Source organism: Erpetoichthys calabaricus, chromosome 8, assembly GCF_900747795.2.
Source record: "Erpetoichthys calabaricus chromosome 8, fErpCal1.3, whole genome shotgun sequence".
Lineage (NCBI taxonomy): Eukaryota > Metazoa > Chordata > Cladistia > Polypteriformes > Polypteridae > Erpetoichthys > Erpetoichthys calabaricus.
The window spans coordinates 180372306-180387478 of NC_041401.2; the positions used below are offsets into that span (position 1 = coordinate 180372306).

The 15173-nt window shown below is 41.7% G+C and overlaps 1 protein-coding gene across 2 annotated transcripts in view; it reads left to right on the forward strand.

Annotated features, from left to right (window-relative positions):
- The first annotated feature begins 4163 nt into the window (after window positions 1-4163).
- Window positions 4164-15173, forward strand: part of LOC114656352 (rho guanine nucleotide exchange factor 10-like protein) — a 273754-nt gene continuing 262744 nt past the window's right edge. For both annotated transcript variants that reach the window (XM_051930746.1, XM_028807943.2), the window contains exon 1: window positions 4164-4428. The gene's annotated coding sequence lies outside the window, so the exon portion shown is untranslated. The remainder of the gene's footprint in view (window positions 4429-15173) is intronic.

Sequence of the window (15173 nt, forward strand, 5' to 3'; positions counted from 1 at the left end):
GTTTACTGAAACTAAACGTTGTAGTAGTTTTTGTTTTGTTCTCGCTAGCCTTATGTTGAGTGTTACAAGATGGCACCTGTTTAAGTTTGAGAAATTTGAAAGAATTAAAAAGGACACCCAGGCAGGTGTTCCAAACATTTTTGATTTGTTCCGGCTTTGTTTAAACCTGTGTTCGGCCTCCCCACAATATATATATATATATATATATATATATATATATATATATATATATATATATATATATATATACAGTGATCCCTCGCTATATCGCGCTTCGCCTTTCGCGGCTTCACTCCATCGCGGATTTTATATGTAAGCATATTTAAATATATACCGCGGATTTTTTGCTGGTTCACGGATTTCTGAGGACAATGGGTCTTTTAATTTCTGGTACATGCTTCCTCAGTTGGTTTGCCCAGTTGATTTCATACAAGGGACGCTATTGGCAGATGGCTGAGAAGCTACTCAACTTACTTTTCTTTCTCTCTCTCTTGCGCTGACTATCTGTGATCCTGATGTAGGGGGTGTGAGCAGGGGGGCTGTTCGCACACCTCGACGATAAGGACGCTCGTCTAAAAATGCTGAAAGATTATCTTCACGTTGGCTACCTTCTGTGCAGCTGCTTCCTGAAGCGACATGCTGCACGGTGCTTCGCATACTTAAAAGCTCAAAGGGCACGTATTGATTTTTGACTTTGTTTTTCTCTGTCTCTCTCTCCCTGCTCCTGACGGAGGGGGTGTGAGCTGCCGCTACAGCTACAGCTTTGTACCGGCGGTGCTTCGCATACTTAAAAACAAACAGCCCTATTGATTTGTTTGCTTTCCTCTCTGTTTCCTTTGAAGAGGAAGATATGTTTGCATTCTTTTAATTGTGAGACAGAACTGTCATCTCTGTCTTGTCATGGAGCACAGTTTAAACTTTTGAAAAAGAGACAAATGTTTGTTTGCAGTGTTTGAATAACGTTCCTGTCTCTCTACAACCTCCTGTGTTTCTGCGCAAATCTGTGACCCAAGCATGACAATATAAAAATAACCATATAAACATATGGTTTCTACTTCGCGGATTTTCTTATTTCGCGGGTGGCTCTGGAACGCAACCCCCGCGATGGAGGAGGGATTACTGTATATATATATATATATATATATATATATATATATATATATACAGTACTGTGCAAAAGTTTTAGGCAGGTGTGAAAAAATGTTGTAAACAAAGAATGCTTTCAGAAATATAAATAACGATTGTTTATTGTTATCAATTTACAAAATGCAAAGCGAGCGAACAAAAGAAAAATCAAATCAATATTTGGTGTTCCTACCTTTTGCCTTCAAACCAGCATCAATTCTTATAGGTTCACTTGCACAAAGTCAGGGATTTTGTAGGATTCTAGTCAGGTGTCTGATCAACCAATTCTACCAAACAGGTGCTAATGATCATCAATATCACACGTAGGTTGAAACACAGTCATTAACTGAAACAGAAACCGCTGTGTAGGAGGCTTCAAACTGGGTGAGGAACAGCCAAACTCTGCTACCAAGGTGAGGTTGTGGAAGACAGTTTCATGTATTGGCAAGATTGAGCACAGCAACAAGACACAAGGTAGTTCTACTGCATCAGCAAGGTCTCTCCCAGACAAAGATTTCAAAGCAGACTGCGGTTTCAAAATGTGCTGTTCAAGCTTTTTTGAAGAAGCACAAAGAAACGGGCAACGTTGCGGATCGTAGACGCAGTTGTCGGCCAAGGAAACTTAGTGCAGCAGATGAAAGACACATCAAGCTTATTACCCTTTGAAATCTGAAGATGTCCAGCAGTGCCATCAGCTCAGAACTGGCAGAAACCAGTGGGACCCAGGTACACCCATTTACTGTCCGGAGAAGTCTTCATGGAAGAGTTGCAGCCAAAAAGCCATACCTCCGACGTGGAAACAAGGCCAAGCGACTCAAGTATGCACGAAAACATAGGAACTGGGGTGCAGAAAAATGGCAGCAGGTGCTCTGGACTGATGAGTCAAAATTTGAAATATTTGGCTGTAGCAGAAGGCAGTTTGTTCGTTGAAGGGCTGGAAAGCGGTACAATAATGAGTGTCTGCAGCAACAGTGAAATATGGTGGAGGTTCCTTGAACGTTTGGGGCTGCATTTCTGCAAATGGAGTTGGAGATTTGGTCAGGATTAATGGTGTTCTCAATGCTGAGAAATACAGGCAGATACTTATCCATCATGCAATACCATCAGGGAGGCGTATGACTGGCCCCAAATTTATTCTGCAGCAGGACAATGACCACAAACATACAGCCAAAGTCATTAAGAACTATCTTCAGCGTTAAGAAGAACAAGAAGTCCTGGAAGTGATGGTATGGCCCTCACAGAGCCCTGATCTCAACATCATCGAGTGGGTCTGGGATTATATGAAGAGACAGAAGGATGTGAGGAAGCCTACATCCACAGAAGATCTGTGGTTAGTTCTCCAAGATGTTTGAAACAACCTACCAGCCGAGTTCCTTCAAAAACTGTGTGCAAGTGTACCTAGAAGAATTGATGCTGCTTTGAAGGCAAAGGGTGGTCACACCAAATATTGATTTGATTTAGATTTCTCTTTTGTTCATTCACTGCATTTTGTTGATTGATGAAAATAAATGATTAACACTTCCATTTTTGAAAGCATTCTTTGTTTACAGCATTTTTTCACACCTGCCTAAAACTTTTGCACAGTAGTGTAGTTCCACACTTTATTTTCAGTTAAACGATTGTTTCCAAACACTAGGCTAGTTTCAATTTGCATATTGCTTTTCATTGAATCCCTCCAAATTAATGGATGGATGGAAGAAAACAGAACATTATGAGAGGAAAGTCAATGAATGTGGACAGAACAAGTCAAGAGAATAAAAAAGAGGAATGACAAAAATAAACAGAGCAAGAGGAAGAATAAGGGTCACCTTGGCATACAAATCCAGAGGATAAAGAGTACTGTGAAAAGGAGAAATACAAGAGGGGGAAGAATTAATATGAGGATGAGGAGAACAACAGATCAAGAAATTGGCAAAAGGAAAATAGCTGTGAAGAATGGGGAGGAGAAAACGGTTGTTTCTATACAGTAGGTCTGTTTCAATTATATATTGCTTTTCATAGAGTCCTTCCAAAACCTTGTACTGGTACAAAATTACAGACTGAAACATTACATTCAATACTGATTGAAGCTACCATTTTCACAAGATGTGCCACAGGGTGAAATGAAATTTATACTCACAAATTGCCATTGTTCCTACTATTTACAAGTTCTAATTCAAAGCACTACACTTTCCCTGTAAAATTGTCTCTTACAAGGACCATCAACAAAAGTCAAGGTCAGTCCCTAGTAAAAAGCAAGAATTGATCTATGGCATGAATGTTTTTATTCATGGACACTTGCATATAGCAAGTTCAAGAGTAAAGACCTCCAGTGAACTAATAACTTTATCCCCTGGTAATAAAAACTTGAACTATTTCATACAGAAAAGTACTCAGATAGATACATAGTACTTCAGATACATTTGATTAGCCAACTGCACTATAACTGATGTCTATTGACTTAGGAAATAAACCACTTGGTAAAAATAACGGTAGGCAGTATAACTTTTAACACCTTAAAAATAATGAACTAGTCAGGGGGGTACCAGTCCATTGTGAAACGCCCAGCAACACTGGTCAATAAATGGATGAGTGCAGAAAGAAGGCTCAGTTACCAAGTTCATTTCCAAGTTAGGGCGCACCCTTTATGGAGTTTGCAAGTTCTCTTGCTGAAATGAAATTCTTCTTTCGGATATTCTTGGATCAGTTGCTTCTTAGACACGTTCTGACAACTTATTGTAAAAATGAAGGCATGATGAGATGTCCGTTTTAAACTAAGCAATTGAGTGTATAATTAAATATAGATTTTACCGCGAAATATAACTATATGTTTATAAACACTTTGATATATTAGCCATTTACTTTCGCCGTTCTCACCAGCTAGCGCCCTTCTTTTCTTCGAGTTCGATGTCAGTTCAGTCAACGCTCTCTCGCTCTCTCTGTCTCTCTCTCTCCTTCCCCTCCCTGTGCAGCTTATCAGGCCGCGTTTTAGACTGCTGTGATTGGTGCACGGAACGCTTGCTATGTAGTGGGCGGGACATGGGCGTGGCCAATTGATGAATAGTCATGGAGCGGCGGAGTTGATTGCTTCTAAGGAGGAGGCATAGAATTAAAAAGAGAGGGAGTCTGACTGAGTCAGAGGGAACGTTTTATTTTCGCTGGCGTTGCAGGAGCAAGCCTGGCCGGTTAGGATCGTGCGTGCGGGAGCGGCTTTTGTGGGAAATTAATTTGTCTGCCGCCTGAGGTCCGAATGGGGCTGCTGGGAAGAGGCGCCGCGAACCCCGCTTAGTGCCGAGAAGCACGCAAATAATCCCGAGATCAGCGGTAAGTCTGCAACAAAGAACCTCGGGGCGGGGGGGGTCGACTCGGAGCTGAGCGGTCACTCGGCATGCTGTAATATAGGAGGGCCTGGCGTCTTAGTTGTTTGCAGGATGGACCTGGTGTTGCACAATAAAACGAAATAATGATAAAGCTGAGGGTCACCTTTGGGACTGGTGTGAAAGAGGTGCATATTAGTGGGGTTGGTAGATAAGTCGCTGTTTGGAAGGGTCACTACCTAGTGCTTTACTGTAATATGGAGCTGGAAATGAAGACCAGTGTAAAGGTCACTCCTCGAGGGATTTAGGGTACAGAAGTTAGTATTCGTAGAAGTGACCTGCTGTCATTAGGCAAAGCTGTTAGAGTAAACCTGTTGTTTAAGGTGAGTCAGAAGGTTATTTGCACACAGCTGCATGGCGTGAACTTGTGTCAGAAGGAGGTCTGGGATGGCCTCTTGGAGCTTCTGTGACATGGAGCTGTGCTAGAGGGAAAGATCTTTGAGGGTAACAACTTATTGACATTTAGGATACAAGCTGGATTGAGAGTGGACCTTAGTGTTATTGGTTTATCCTGTATGAGATACATTTGTCTCATAGGCAGTTCAGATGATTGCCTCTGTGTACTACGTCAGGTGTACCTGTATTAGAGATATACCAAGAGGGTTCAAATCTGAGTTATTATATAGGATGGTGCATAGATTGGATACAGATCTCAGAGTTATGTATTTGAGCTGTATGGATTGGACATGTGTCACAGACAGATGTAATACTAAAATTTCTTTGGTGCACTATGCACCTGGTACTGGAGGCAAATCTGAAGGTGATGACCTGTACCTGAGGGTCAAGTCTCAGTGTTACAGTATATAGGATGGTACATAGATTGGACGCAGATCCCTGAGTCGCCTGTTTGACCTTTTATGGAGGAGTATACCTGTGTTTTACTGTCTGTTGTGATAACATTCATGTGAAGTTTTAAAGGCACCTGGTGCTGGAGGCATACCTGAGGGTGACATTGTGCTCAGATGTCTATGGAGTGACATATCTGACAGTCATAACTCATTGTGGTATACAGTAGAGCTGGGGTTGGCCACAGATTATTCTGTATGGAGAGGACCCATTTTGACAATGTACCTTTTAAAAACAGATCAGTGATATATGTACACTCTATGGAGCTGCTTCCAGAGGTTGGTCTCAGGGTGACTTCTTAAAGCTTTTATGGTGTGGACCTGTGCCAGAGACACATCTGAAGGCCACTGCTTTTTGTGTGAAAAGACAGGAGGTGGGATTGGGGACAGTTCTGATTTGCTGCTTTGTTCTGTATGAGGTGTATCTGTGACACAGGTAGTTCTGTTGACCAGTGATCCATGGAATTGGGCTTTTTCTGAGACAGACCTGAGTGTCACATCTTAGTGTTATATGGCATGGTGGTGGGACTGCGCACAAATCTCATGGGTAGATGTGTGTCACATACAGATATGATGACAAGCATTTCGGTGCAATGTTATATGGAAATGGAGCTGAAGGCAATGTTTGTGGGTGACCACTTATAGCCATAGCGGTATACCTGAATCCTATCACTAGTTAGTGGTCCATTTTTCTCACCAATAGAGAGATTTCTGAACTGCTTTGAATATACACAGGTGGGGAGTTAATGTCACTAGTAGAGCATTATCAGGAACTTCTGTCAATTAGTCACTGTTTTGTGCTGGGAAAACTTCCACCTTTGACCTTCTACATTTTAATGCTTTGATAACATTAAATCTGATAACAACTGAATATACAGTTAGGTCCATAAATATTTGGACAGAGATAACTTTTTTTTCTAATTTTGGTTCTGTACATTACCACAATGAATTTTAAATGAAACAACTCAGATGCAGTTGAAGTGCAGACTTTCAGCTTTAATTTAGCGGGGTGAGCAAAACAATTGCATAAAAATGTGAGGCAACTAAAGCATCTTTTAACACAATCCCTTCATTTCAGGGGCTCAAAAGTAATTGGACAAATTAAATAACTGGAAATAAAATGTTCATTTCTAATACTTGGTTGAAACCCCTTTGCTGGCAATGACAGCCTGAAGTCTTGAACTCATGGACATCACCAGATGTTGGGTTTCCTCCTTTTTAATGCTCTGCCAGGCCTTTACTGCAGCGGCTTTCAGTTCCTGTTTGTTTGTGGGCCTTTCTGTCTGAAGTTTAGTCTTCAACAAGTGAAATGCCTGCTCAGTTGGGTTAAGATCAGGGGCCTCATGTATAACGCAGTGCGTAGAACTCGCACTGTAACATGGCGTAAGCAGAAAAGCGGGAATGTGTGTACGCACAGAAAAATCCAGATGCAGGAATCTGTGCGCACGCAAACTTTCACGTTCTTCCACTACATAAATCCCGATCAGCGTGAAAAGTAACGCACGTGCACACGCCTTCTGTCCCGCCCCAACTCCTCCCAGAATTATGCCTCTTTGAATATGCAAATCGATATAAATAGCCTTCTATGAAAAGACAATGAGAAAAGCACGGGGGAAAATATAAGAATTTCAGCGAATACCAAGTGGAGGCAAAGGAAACACATACTATTTGTTGGTTTAAACAGTGGTATAATCAACAAAAGGAAGTTGATCGAGTGACATAGTGTCGGAGAAACTCGAAAGCTCAAGTTCAGAAAGTCGCACAGTGCCCGAAATAAAAAAGAAGTCACATATCAAAGTCGGCGTGAAAAGGCGACTCGTAGCCCACCGTCTGAGTGTCATATGAAAGCTTATTAGGGTACAGAGAAAAAAACATAGGCACACAATGGGAAAAAAAAGCACGAATTGTCAACTTTAATCTCGAAATTTCCACTTTAATCACGTAGTTTATTTTGTCATTAAAGTAGAACATCATAAACTTCATCTTAAAATCATTTATTTTACTAGTTTCTCAAGTAGCACGTTAAATGCTTTGTTCTGTATTTGATCTTCTATGTGCTCTGTGTGTGAATCACTACGTGCTTCCGTTCTTTCTCTTTCTCTGACAGGACACAATCCATTGCATTCGTGATATTACAGCTCTTTGAATAATTAAAATACTGAGATGTATACGTGATACCTTTTTCATGATGATAGGAATGAAAACATGTTATTAAACATGGGAACACGGTGGTGCAGTGATTGTTCATATCTCACGCAAGAGGCATGCCGCGCCATGTGCGACCTTCGATGAAATAATTTATTACAGAAGTACTGTCTCAAACGTACTAACCTCCAATTCCTGTTCTTACTTTTCTTTCTCCAAATACCCAATCGCCACACAATCAGCTCTGTAATAGACGTTAAGCCAATTGTAAGCTTAGAACGCCGATTCTTCAAAACTTTTAAGGAACGTTGAAATATCTTTGTAGTACATGTTTAATTATTCTATCCGTCTATCCTTCCAGTGTCGCGTCAGCACCAGCAATAATACAGCGCAAGGCAGGAGCTATCCGTGAAATAGCTGGCGCTGCGGCACCGTGTCCTCACATGTTTAATTATTAACAATACAGATTATTTAAATAAAGTTAAAGTTTAATCTGTATACTATAAGCAACATATTTTGCTGCATTTCATCTTAAAAATTATATCGTCATCACATGTGCTTTATAAAGTGGCGCAGGTTGTGCAATATTATAACTGTAGTGCAAGTTTACAGTGGGGTACCGGTAATTGTACTTATAAGTACAAACAGTTCTACAAGGAGCACTTGATGGACTGATTGAGTGCGTTTATAGTTCTTGGGATGAAACTGTTTCTGAAACGCGAGGTCTGTACAGGAATGGCTTTGACACGTTTTGCCGTGGTTGAGGTAGTGTGTGCTTGAAACTGTATACCGATAATTCTCTTTCCGATCAGCTGCTGCTGTGATTCCCCACTCAGATACAGTGATATAAATACTCCGAGTCGTGCAGTGAGAGTAATATGGAAAAAGATGATCCGCTGTGGCAGCCCTTAACGGGAGCAGCTGAAAGAAGAAGAAGATGCAGTGAGCGTAACAACGCTAAAGCAGTTATGGTATTTGGAATACTATGGCTATTCCCTGGACCATTATATTGCTACAGGTTAATTACAATCCGATGCATTACACTAATAAACAATATGCAGTTAATTTCAGTGTATTTATAAAGCCACGTCAGGAATGTGGATCTAAGAAAGAAAGGGTAACCACACAGGAACAGTAGCACTGCTTTGACGCTGGGTGCCGCCAGTCTGCAAAACCGAGCGGAGAAATTGTGTATGCCAGGGTATGAGGTACCGTGGAAATGTGCGTGGCTTTATGCCAAGTTTAGGTTTTATACATCGCGATTTGAGCGTGGAAACATTTCTGTGCGTACACACCGTTTATACAAGAGGCCCCAGGTGACTGACTTGGCCATTCAAGAATTTTCCACTTCTTTGCTTTAATAAACTCCTGGGTTGCTTTGGCTGTATGTTTTGGGTCATTGGGCGGCGTTTCATGATACAGATGGACAATCAATTTGAGTGCATTTAGCTGGATTTGAGCAGACAGTATGACTCTGAACACCTCAGAATTCATTCGGCTGCTTCTGTCCCGTGTCACATCATCAATAAACACTAGTGTCCCAGTGCCACTGGCAGCCATGCACGCCCAAGCCATCACACTGCCTCTACCGTGTTTTACAGATGATGTGGTATGCTTTTGTTCCACACCTTCTCCATACTTTTTTCTTGCCATCATTCTGGTAGAGGTTGATTTTGGTTTCATCTGTCCAAAGAATGTTTTTCCAGAACTGTGCTGGCTTTTTTAGATGTTCTTTAGCAAAGTCCAATCTAGCCTTTCTATTCTTGAGGCTTGTGAGTGGCTTGCACCTTGCAGTGCACCCTCTGTATTTACTTTCACGCGGTCTTCCCTTTATGGTAGACTTGGATATCGATACGCCTACCCCCTGGAAAATGTTGTTCACTTGGTTGGCTGTTGTGAAGGGGTTTCTCTTCACCATGGAAATGATTCTGCGATCATCCTCCACTGTTGTCTTCCGTGGACGTCCAGGTCTTTTTGCGTTGCTGAGTTCACCAGTGCTTGCTTTCTTTCTCAGGATGTACCAAACTGTAGATTTTGCCACTCGTAATATTGTAGCAATTTCTCGGATGGGTTTTTTCTGTTTTCGCAGCTTAAGGATGGCTTCTTTCACCTGAATGGAGAGCTCCTTTGACCGCATGTTGTCTGTTCACAGCAAAATCTTCCACATGCAAGCACCACACCTCAAATCAACTCCAGGCCTTTTATCTGCTTCATTGATAATGACATAATGACGGACTTGCCCACACCTGCCCATGAAATAGCCTTTGAGTCAATTGTCCAATTATTTTTGAGCCCCTGAAATGAAGGGATTGTGTTAAAAAAATGCTTTAGTTGCCTCACATTTTTATGTAATTGTTTTGTTCACCCCACTGAGTTAAAACTGAAAGTCTGCACTTCAACTGCATCTGAGTTGTTTCATTTAAAATTCATTGTGGTAATGTATAGAACCAAAATTAGAAAAAAGTTGTCTCTGTCCAAATATTTATGGACCTAACTGTATAAGTGCTTGGTGCCAAACTAGCTTTTCTTTTGTGTAAATAGCTGTGCATGTTTCTTCAACTGGGCTGGTGAAGGGCAGATACCGGTCTAGTTTTTCTGAAGTCATCAAGGCTGAGCTTGGCATGGCATTTAGGCACAGCTCGGTACCACTTGGGTGAGGCTGACCTGTGTTTCCCAGCACATGATGATCAAAGAAGCTTTCGTAAGATTGTTTGCAGCCCTGCCCACTGCTAACAATGTGTGTCGGCTACTCCTTCAGGTGTGATGTGATCCTTTGCCTGGTGTTTCCCTCCCAGTGTGGTGAGTTTCATTTCAAAGCACCTCTGCAATTAGTTTGTGAATGGGTGTTCATCCACCCTTATGCCTGCGATTAGCGTCTGCAAGGGATAGTTACCTTCTAATAACTGCACCGGGACACTTGCACTGTGCCTGCTGTAAAATTTCTAAAATATTGAAGCTAATGACTTGTGGGGAGATGTGGCCGTTTCAGGTGTCAGGATTACTTGTTCATCATCAAAATATTTTTGTTTACATTTTGTTTTCTGTGCCAGTGGTTTCCTTGGCCTTTGTGATGAAGTGACCAAGGAAAAGGGTTATTCCAGTTTTCCTGCCTAAAGATTTGCTAAAATCTCTTTTACTGTGGGATTAGTGTCAGTCAGCAGACCAGACTAATACAGGAGAATTCAAAAGTATTCAGGCATGCTTTATTCACGAGATGTGACCTATGGAATTGGTCACCCCTTCTCGGAACCTTCTTATTAGAATTTAGGACCTCAAAGAGTCAAAACCTACTATGGCAGCATTTGGCCTAAGAACTATTTCAGGATAATTTGCTCTCCCATCAGAAGGCAAACTTAAGAAGATGACCACACTGACCTGTATGGTAGAAATTTAGAGTCGCTGTTTAACTCAACCTGTATGTTTTTGGGAAGTGTGAAAAAGAAATTCTTTTTCGAAAGAAAAAAAAAAAAACAGCCAACATACTTGGGGCAAACATGCAAATATCAAGTGGACTTCGACTTGGGACCTTCCTCCTGGAGCTGTGATGGAGCAGTTCTAATTACCGTTCCATGTTGTCATCCCAGTATGGCCTATGTGTATGGAAAATGTTCTACTCTGTCATGGCCCAGAACAGAATAAGAGGTTTTGAAAAAGGATGGCTTATGATATTATCCATCCATCCATCTCCTTAACTTGCTTATCCAGTGAAGGGTTGTGGGGAAGTTGCAAGGCAGGAACAAACCCTGGACATGACATGAGTCCATCGTAGGGTGAAAAACACACACACTCTGAGTAGGGCCAATTTACCACTGCCGGTCCACCGAACCTGCGTGTCTTTGGACTGTGGGAGGAAACTCACATGAACAACATACAGGCTTCATGCAGGTTGTGCCAGAGACGTGAACTCTGATCACCTTGTTGTGAGGCAGCGGTGCTACCACTGGGCCACCCTAATGTTATTGTATTTTTAATTTTATTTTTTCCAACCATGTTCCTATGTGGGCAACTCTGGATACAAGTCTGGTGACACCCCTTGACTGGGTGCCAGTTTGTCACATTCATGCACACACTTATGTGAGACCAGTTAGGAGTGCTCAGTTAACCTAACATGTATGTCTTGGTTGTGGGAGGAAAGTGAATGCAGACACAGGATGAAAGTTTAAAATTCGCATAAGCAGTGCCCTGCATCCATGACTCTAGAACTGTGAGGCAGCATCACTAATAACTTTTCTGTCAATGCTTTATTATATTATATTATAGTAGCTGTCCCCCGTGGCTCTGCCCATGTAGTAGTGAAACAGGACAAACTTTAAAAATCATTTAAAAAAAAAAAAAATGTAATTCTGGCCAAGCGGAAGGTAGGTACGCTCTAACGTCAAATGTTGGCACTGTATCTGATCGTGTTCAGCTCTGACAGGATAGCGTTCTTCCGTGTGGGGAGAAAAGTACATGGTCGTGATATCTCTGGCAATCAGCAGCTACCCTCTAAAACACACATAGTTCTGATCTCTCTCTCAAAAACATCAAACGTTACGCTCCATCAAACGTGCGCTCCAACATGTGGCGACAGGTAGATCGACTCGAATGGAGGCTGGCGCGTGAGTGAGGAGGGCCCCGCCCCTCAGCCTGTGTCTCTCGGATTCACGTGAATATGACACTTGGATGGTGGGCTACGACTTCCATGTTCACAGAGACTTTGATATCTGACCACTTCTTATTTATTTCGGGCACTTTCTGAACTTGAACTTTCGAGTTTCTCCGCCACTCTGTTAGTCAATCAACTTCCTTTTGTTGTTTATATCACTGCTTAAACCAACAAATGGTACGCTTTTCCTTGCCTCTACTTGGTAAACAGTACTGCATGCAAACTATGATACTTAGCACAATTAGAGAAGTCGCAAAATCAACCGGAATGTTCAGGCAAATTATAGAAAGTAACACAATCTAAATCCGTTAAGTAGTTCTCTCGTGAAAAGTGGATAGACACACATACAAATACAGACGTTGGATTATTATTATTATATATAATATTTATAACCTGCTTATTTCATATTCTGGATCCTGTGGGAACCTGTGCAACATAATGAGATTTGTGATGCTATATTCAGTAGCCTCACCCAGCCTGAGCTGGAAAAGCAAATTAGAAAATGGATAGATCTAACATTATAAAAATTTGTCACTACATTGCAAGCTGCGTCTGTGCGAATCTGACCGGAGTTAACCTGTAGGTGGCAACTGTGAGCCCAGGATGTTAACATTCTTTCATTGAAAAACAGCTTCTGCTTCGCCTAATCTTGTCGGTACTTTGTTCTCCCCCTCTGTCTCATTTCTTCTCATCACTTTACGTCTTGCTCTGTTCCTCCCGTTACTGAGTATTTCCTACATTTCTCTGGCTTGCTCACATTAAATCCATTCTTAACCCCTTCACTTCCTTCTGGTTCTTCTGTCACTTTCTCCATACTTCTGGTCTGCTCTCTTCTTCTCGTCTCAATTATTTCCCTCGTTGTTAAATCTTTCTTCTCCCTATTCTTAGTTTAGGCACTCCTCTTTAAATCTTGTAATTTTCTTCTTTCTGATCCCCTTCTTCCTCATCTTTCTTTTGCCTTTCCCACTCCTTTCATTGTTTGCTGCAAGTCGAGCAGGGCACTCTGAGGAGGTTCTTATTTACCTGGATAACACTTCCTTTTATTTTGTGTTTTTAAATGGCAGCAAATGGATTGAAATCAGTTTTGTGCAGCGCTGGTAGGTGTTGTCTATTCCTCCTTCCTCCTCATCTTCTAAGTGTCCTCTTTTCCTTTTTCAAAACCTTCTCCTCATGCTTTTCTGTTTCCTTTTTATTTGTTCGTTCATTCCTGAGCTTTCCTTGCTTCCATGTCTCCTTTTTCCTCTACTTCAATTTTTCTTCTCTGTTCTTATCTAATTCTTTATTCTTCTTTCATCATTCCTCCCTTCCTCATCTCCTTTCCACCAGTCATCTATTTATCCCTTGATTCTTCCTTCTCTTTGCCTTATTACCATTGTGTTCGTCTTCCCCTTTCTCAGTTCTCCATCTCTCCTCTTCATGTGTCTTTCCAGTTGCCAGTTTTGTCCGTCTTTCCACGCTTGTGGACTCTTCCCCTCATAATAATACTGAAACATCCATCCATTGATTGGGTTAGTATGTGAACTTCACTGTCTTTTTCAGGCACTGTCATTTCCCCTCATCCTCCAAAGTTTATTGACTTTTCTGCTCCTCCTTTTATTTCTACCCATTCTTCATTCCTCTTATGCCACTTTCCTTTTATGTCCACTTTTGTTCAATTTTTGAGTATAAAAATCATTTCACCCTGTAGCCCATCCTGTGAAAATGGTGGCTTCAATCAGATTTGAATGTGATGTTTGGTCTGTAATCTTGTACCATTACAGGGTTTTGGAGGGATTTGATGAAAAGCAACATACAAACTCAAACAGACCTACTGTATGGAAACAACTGTTTTCTCCTCCCTATTCTTCACAGCTATTTTCCTTTTGCCCAGTTCTTCATCTGTTGTTCTCCTCATCCTCATATTCATTCACCCCTCTCTTTTCTTTCTCCTTTTCGCAGTGCTCTTTCTCCTCTTGATTTCTATGCCAAGGTGACCCTTATTCTTCCTCTGTTTCTTTTTGTCATTCCTCTTTTATTCTCTTGACTTGTTCTATCCTCTTTCATTGCCTTTCCTCTCAATATTCTGTTTTCTTCCATCCATCCATCCATCCATTAACTCTTTGAGGGCTGAATATTTTTTCCAAAAAACTGTTTTCTGAAAAGCACACAAAGCAATTGTTCCACACATAAATCAACATAAAACATCTGGTGCTGTGGCAGCTGTCGGTGCCTGTTCGCTATTTCTGGCAACTGTGCAGGGATGGCTCGACAGGCAGCAGGAATGCATGGCGGGTTGGCTGCATGGCTGTCTTCATATGGCGTTGGCAACCTTGGTGTGGTACAATCTGCTTTGTACCTCTTGTCATCGGAAGTGGTGGTCTTCCCAGGTGACGTTGCCGTAGGCGCATCAGCTACACGAAAGTAATCATCTAATGCCAGTACCTCACTTTCATATTGGATCTCCAGATCACTTAAATCAAAATCGAAGTCCCACAAGTTGGAGTACACAAAATGTTATCCTTTGCGCATCTGCTTTAGTCTCTCGCCAGATGTCGATGCCATTTTCGAGGTTGTTTGCTGTTCGCTACTCATGCATGTGCAGGTCCAAGTCAAATCAAGGAAGCGAACTTTCTTTCTAGCAAAGAGAGTTGAACTAAAACATAACAGCGAGTTTTGTTGCTGTTTATGGCTGATTAACATCCTGTGTCACTAAATTTCAACAAAAGTCGACATCCGCCCTGAAAGAGTTAATCTAACTTTAAGTGAATTTTATTAAACGGTAAGCAAATGAATGTACAAAAGAATTGCACCAAACAATTGCAAGATATTATTAACAAGGGGGCTCCGCCCCCTGCTCGCTTCGCTCGCCTACCCCCGGCGTCGGGTATCCCGAAACACATTAGTCGAGCTCGTTCGTTTTGGAGCCGTGCCTGCTTTGCCCGCGGCATTTCAGACGCGCGTTGTAGGCGCCTGCGTACATTGATCTTATCCAGGTGGGCTCGTGTTTGTATCATTGAGCTGTATTGTGTTTGAATTTGGTGTAAAGCGTTCAGCGGTTTGTACAATCCCAAACAGCAC